The sequence below is a fragment of the Amblyomma mixtum genome, chromosome 2 (genome assembly GCF_055824585.1).
Source record: "Amblyomma mixtum isolate Tamu chromosome 2, ASM5582458v1, whole genome shotgun sequence".
Classification (NCBI taxonomy): domain Eukaryota; kingdom Metazoa; phylum Arthropoda; class Arachnida; order Ixodida; family Ixodidae; genus Amblyomma; species Amblyomma mixtum.
Window position 1 is genome coordinate 226,872,957 of NC_143013.1, and position 6,766 is coordinate 226,879,722.

At 42.3% G+C, this 6,766-nt stretch overlaps 1 pseudogene; it reads left to right on the forward strand.

The window, feature by feature from the left end:
- Positions 1–824: 824 nt before the first annotated feature.
- Positions 825–2,039, forward strand: LOC149362798 (uncharacterized; annotated as a pseudogene).
- The last annotated feature ends 4,727 nt before the right edge of the window (positions 2,040–6,766 follow it).

A 6,766-nucleotide genomic window follows, 5' to 3' on the forward strand; every position in this document is an offset into this window, starting at 1 on the left:
GGGTTCTCACGCAGCTTCCACCCTCTCCGTTCGATGACGTTCTACGTCACACCTGCGGTAACTCAGGACGTTCTACGTCTGCCGCTTATGAACGTGGGTGGCGCTGATGAACACTCTCAAGGTTAGGTTACTTGTAAACATAAATACCCCCGAAAGCAGAAGAATTGACAGCCGTCGCCGTAGCTCAGAGGTAGAGCACCGGACGCGTAATTCGGAGGTCGTGGGTTCGGATCCCACCGGCGGCAGGTGGTTGTTTTTTCTTCTGCTTTTCTAATCAGTTATCTTTAAACGATAACATATTCAGTAATATTCTAAATTGATCAACACCACAAAATAAATAACTTAAAAAAAAAAATCCCCTGTGCCCCTTGGTTTCTGTGGCTGTTGGCTTCTGTCATATTTGTAACGAGCCCCTCATCCCCTTCCCTTGTTTGTTTAAAACATAACAGGGTAAGACAACTTCTTGCTAGGCTAGCTGGCAATTCATTGTAAAGTAAAGGCGCCAAAAACCACACACACACAAAAGACACGAGAACGGGACAGAGCGCCACTCACAACTGGTTTATTTTTCAGACCACAGATCCATATCTGCACAAGGCCAGCGCCTAACAAGGTAATCGCCCAGGTGAGATTACAGCTCACAAAGCACTGTGGCCTCAGTGTTTGTTTACGCTACACTGAACTGCGCAACGCTTAAGTTACGTCAATAACAAGCGTTTTTATGAGCTACATCATCATGGTAAAAGTTTCACAAAAAGTACTAAATCCACACCGGTACAAAAGCTTAAAGCTTGCTTTAATTTTTACGCAATTGAATAAATGGACGCGGCAGCCTAGTCATGACAATGTCAGCTGATGTGCGACGATTTGTGCAGCTTCTTGCCGGATTAATTTCTATGGTCTTCGAAAATAGATCGAACGCTGACAGCAGCTTCGATTGTCACCTGGCATCTACTGATGCTTTTCACCCATCCGGTGCGGGAGACGCATTCTTTACGAACTCCGATATGCTGAGGTGGCTTCACGTGGATTCTACCATCTGCCCACCTTCATCGAGCACAGTGACGTCATCCACCCCTCAAGCCAGGTTCTTGCCTATAAAAGGAACGTCTGCGCCTTCCATCGGCAGTTGACGCGGCAACCTCGTCGTGACAACGTCAATTGATGTACCATTGTTTGTGCAGGTTGGAGAACGAAAATATGCCTTGCGTAACAATAACCTTTTTTTCATCGTGTTGCCGTGTCCACGCACATTGATCTTTGCTCGAATAATTGTATAGCAATAGTAAGCCTGTTGCTGAAGCTATCAGGTGATGTGGAGGAAAATCGTGGTGCTCAGACGGCGGAAATGATTAAGCAAGTCATGAAAGCTCAAACTTAAATCCTCACCAAAGTAAAGGAAATTCAGGAAAATCAAACGTATTCAGAAGCACGAATGCTTGACGTGCAATCCAGGCTGTCTGCTATTGAACAAAAGCTAAAAAACTTTGATGACGGTGGAGACAGGCTTTCTAAACTAGAAACATTTGCTGAAAGATGTGACATAGAAATGGCTACTGTTTCCCGAAAACCTGATGAATTAGAGTATCGCTCGCGATGCAACAACCTAATCATACGGGGTATGAAAGAAGAGGTGTCAGCGAGCGTATAGGTCCTATTGGAAAAAGTCAATGAGGATATTTTTCAAGCGAAACTTAAACAAAGGGTTGACTCTATCGAACGCATTCACCGACTTGGAAAGTTAAAAGAAGGTACTGACCGTCCGGTTACTGTTAAATTTACATACTTTAGGGACAAGATGAGAATCTTGAGTAATTGTTTCAACCTGAAGGGCACTGAGTATAGTGTGAGGGAAGATTTTTCTAAGCGAACTGTTGAAATAAGAAAAAAATCTCTGGAACTCATGTGCGAACGAAGGAAACAACGGTGCGAAAGCAAATTTCATTTTTGATAAGTTAAATTTCAATAATACACTCTACGCTTGGGACGAGGAAACCAAGCAGTGGTTTAAATGCCGGGATGCTCCTAGCAGTAAGTGAATGAACGATCGTAAACCTGATTGTTTCAAGATTATAAATGTGAACACCAGAAGCAAGCTTAACAAGGTAGATGCGATAGAAAGTATATGTCTTGAACATGATCCTGATATTATAATAACTTTCCAGACTTGGCTACACAAAGATATCGGAGACTGTGAAGTTACTCCCCCCGGCTGCTCCATAGCATGAAAAGACCGCGAAAAGAAAGGTGGTGGCGTTGCGATAATTGTAAAGAGTAAACAGTCTTTTCTGTCATGGAAGGATTTGTAGATTTAAAAACTGCATGGATCAAATTCAGGCTTAATTCTCGCAATGCCTTAGTGGGTGCTTTCTACCGCGCTCCAAACTCAACCATTGACGTGCTTCTCAGCTTGATAAGATTATTGGACTCCAAAATTCACTATGCTTGCAATGTTTTGCTACTTGGTGATTTTAATCTGCCAGGAATTGATTGGTTGTCTATTTCTCTTGGCAATATTGATGTAGCTACCAGTGAACAACTGGTTTAACTCGCATATTGCTATGATTTGAACCAGATTGTCGGCCATAGCACGAGAGTATGTTCCACATCTTCCATATTAGATCTTGTTTTCTTGTCACCCCGTTTACAAGAGTTTTTGCACTGTTGGAATATTGAAGAAGGTTTGTCTGACCATAAGATGGCGGTTGTGTTCCTCAATAATATTCCTGATATCTGTCATAAACCTTATAGAAGGATTGTTTCGAATTTTGCTGCTGCTGACGATGTCGGAGTATTAGACTACCTTGAAAACTCTTTTAATAAATTCATGAGCTTCTATGAAGTCGGAGCTGGAACCGATGAGTTGTGGGAGTTCTTTGCAAATAATCATTCTTTGCATGGAATCGTTCTTTGAATGGAATCGAGTTGTTTAATCCTGAAACCATGAAAACAATAAGGAGAAGAAATCATCCGATTTATAGAGATATTATACACAAAAAAAGACAGCTAAAACGTAGGCGCAAACTATGCTCACACCATCCAAGTTCTGTACTGAAAAACTCCATACATCTTATGAGCCAAGAATTAAAGCTCATCATCAAAGAAATTAAAGGCAAAGTCTATAGTCAGACTCTCACGAGGTTTCTAACCGACGCACCTAACAAGTTTTGGAGATATGTAAATCGCACAGGTAAATTTAAGCAGGCAAACGATGAAGGGGGCGTAGAGCTGGCTGAGAGACTTAATTCATTTTTTACTTTTGTTTTCAGACGTGATGATGGCGAATCGCCGTAATTTCAGTACCGGATAGTCCTCCTATATCACATGTAGAGATAAGTGAGGAAGGGGTCCTGAATTTGCTTTTGAATATAGACACCAAAAAGAGTCCAGGCCCAGACTGAATCCCGAATGAATTTTTATATAGATATGTAGAGTAGACATCCAAATTTCTAGCCAAAATTTTTCAATCATCTGTCGACAGTGGTTGTGTTCCCGTTGCTTGGAAAAATGCGAAAATAGTGCATGTGCATAAAAGCGGTCCTACTTCAAACGTTGAGAATTACAGACAGATTTCAGTCATTAGTACTTGCTGTAAGATACTTGAACATATCATCTAAAACATTTATTAACTTACCTTGACTGCAATAATATGCTATTTGCTAATCAGCATGGCTTTCGCAAGGGACATTCCACAAACACACAACTCACTGAAGCTGTACACGACCTCTGCTTGTCAATTAATTTCCGATTACAAACAGACATAGTATTTTTATATTTTGCAAAAGCGTTTGATAAAGTCTCGCAACCTAAACTGTTACTTAAATTAGACATTTATTTAAAAATGAAATGATAACTAAGGTTACGTCCTATCTTTCCTGTCGAGCACAGTATGTTCACGTTCATGCTCATAAATCCAGCATTAGTCGAGTAGACTCCGGCATTCCGCAGAGCAGCGTCCTGGGCCCTCTCCTGTTTTTGATTTTCATCAATGACTTGCCCAACGAACTGAGCGTACCGGTCAGATTGTTTGCAGACGACTGCATCATTTATAAACAAATTGGTACTCTGGAAGATCACGATAAACAAAATCTAAATTTGCAAAAACATCAACGAATGGTGCAAGTACAGAAGATGGTATTAAATCCAAATAAAACAGCATTTATGACAATTACAAGAAAAGAAAACTATCTTAGACTGTAGCTTCGACGATAGAATAATAGCCAGAGTCAATAAATAAAATACTTTGGATTAACACTTATTTCTGACTTATGTTGGAATTCCGACATAGATAATACATGTTCCAATGCCTCAAAAGCACTGTGGAGCCTCAGACAAAATATGCATAGTGCAACCCTTCAATTACATGTCTGGTTTATAAGAGCTTGATAAGCCCCGTCCTCTAATACAGAAAAATTATTTGGGACCTCCACACTGCATTCAATTGCTGTAAGCGAGAACGAAATCAGCGTCTCGGTGCTAGGTTTACATTTGATAGGTACCGACATTCTTATTCCCCAACCTCCTAGTGTAAACGTGCTGCTTTGGGAGCACTCGATTTTTGAACGAAATGTGACAGGCTCAAGTTTCTTTTCCAGATTAATAATTGCAGCTTGAAAATAACTCATTCAAACTACTTCGAAATTAAAACTGCAGAAATATCACGCCATCGTCACAACTTGTACATACCAATGACCACTGTCCGAAATGATTGCTTTAAATTTCGTTTTTTCCCATCAACCATTAAGGAATGGAATATGCGACCAAACTCTTTTATCACTTCGCTATCACTTGGGGAATTCTTAGATAAGCTGCACAATGTTTTATCGTCTACATGAAATGTATGCCAGAGTGTCATTTTTTTGTATAAGTGGCGAACGCTTTATGTACCGAATTTCGTGCCTCTTTCAATGTTTGTGTCATTTCTGTTTTTTATACCTCATTACCCACTCCTGTTGTAGCCCATGATCAGGGCTGACAGTATAAATAAATGAAATAACATGAATAAAAAGCAAACAATAACCAAAAGAAACACTTACCCTTGGAATACGCCATTCTTCAGCCGCGCCCTGCACGACACGGTCAGACGGTCGCTCTGCCAGCTGACATTCACAAACGCTGCGAGCCTGATTAGTTACGCCTGAGCGCGACATGCATCCAAAGCATGGGTTGCGCTTTTGAAGCTTAAAGCGAGAGTGGCGCTTCCTCCTCTCTCGATTTCCTGCATGTCGTGTCCCCGAGGGTGAGGAGGATACCATCTTCGTCGCACAGTCACCGGAAGGTCCGCGATTGCAATCCCATGGTCTGCAGATGGTCGCACTTGTTTCTCCTGAGTGCAAGACAAAGGCTGCGTGCAAGGCCACGCGAGGTATGGAAACCGCTAGCAGCAAACTTCTGCTTTGACGAAGGATGTCGCGGTCAAATATAGTGAATGGACCCAGATGACCCTGCGTCCTCTCTTGAAGGTCCATTAGGCTGTCCTTGGCAACTTTCTTTGAATTGCAGATGACGGCGCACTGAAGAGCTGTGCGGGCTGCTTTCAAGGGAGGCTTGCAGTTGCCGCTGCCGTGGCTACGCCAGACGAGAGTCCTCGTTTTTAATCCCCTTAGGCTGGAAGGCGTCTCGATCATAACACTGACCTTGCAGATATGTTCATAGGCTTCGAAGCCCCTCAGTACAATACCTATAGTAGGTAGTTAGATTAACCACCAGCAATTATGAGCGGCAGGCTTTCAAAAATTCTTGTGTGTGAAAACCTACAGCGCTTTAGCGATAATTTATATTTAGAATGGTTGAGTCCATGTTGTCATGATGTTTAATATCCCAAAGCGACTCAGGGTATGCGGGACTCGGTAATGGAGGCTGCCGGAAAATTTAGACCGCCTGGGTTCATTTGGGTCCACTGATGTCATACAGTACGCGGGCATCTAGCATTTCGCCTCCATCGCAATGCAGCCTTCGTTATGGGATCGGATTCGCGTCTTTCGGAGCAGCCAGCAGCCGAGCGCCATAACCACTGAGCCTCCGCTAGCTTTGCTTGTTTAGGTTGTTGAAGTTGCTCTGCTTAGCCATTGATTAGAGTAAAATGAGGAAGCAGTATATACCTGTAGCCGAGAATGTTTATTGCTTTACCTAAATTGTGCGTGCATTTGCTTAGTGTGCCGAAAATTCTTCGACTTTTCTTGCAGGTTACACTAATATTGTGATCGCAGCTTAAGAAGCATCGTTTCAACGCACAAAAAACATGCACGAGCAATAACGTGGACAAGTTTCGCACTGTATTTTATTTCAATTTTGCTTTTAGAGGGAGTATCTTACGGTAGAAAACAGTAGTTTTTTTACTGTTCCGCTATTTATTGATTTATTTGCATGCTTTCACTGCATAGCCAAAAACAAAGTTCTTAAATACAGTCGTCTATATCTGACATCCTTTTCCGACGTATTCTGCACGCCTCCTGATTACAGAGCCAAGCCAACGCAGATTTCCCTCTAGTAACTTCGATGCTATGTTCACGACGCCAGCAACTATCTGTAGTGAGGTCGCGATGGGGCGCTACTAACACAATTAACAATACTAACAGACTAGCAGAGGGCGCTACCTTTGTGTTGTGTTGTGTTGTGTTGTGTTGTGTTGTGTTGTGTATATATAAAGCGCGCAATAAAGAGTGTGGGACACTTCTGTGTGAGCGGACCCGAGCGCTGCCTTGTTCTTCGCGGACCACTAAACTATCCTTACACCTTCAACCTGCATACTACGAGGCTTCGTGCT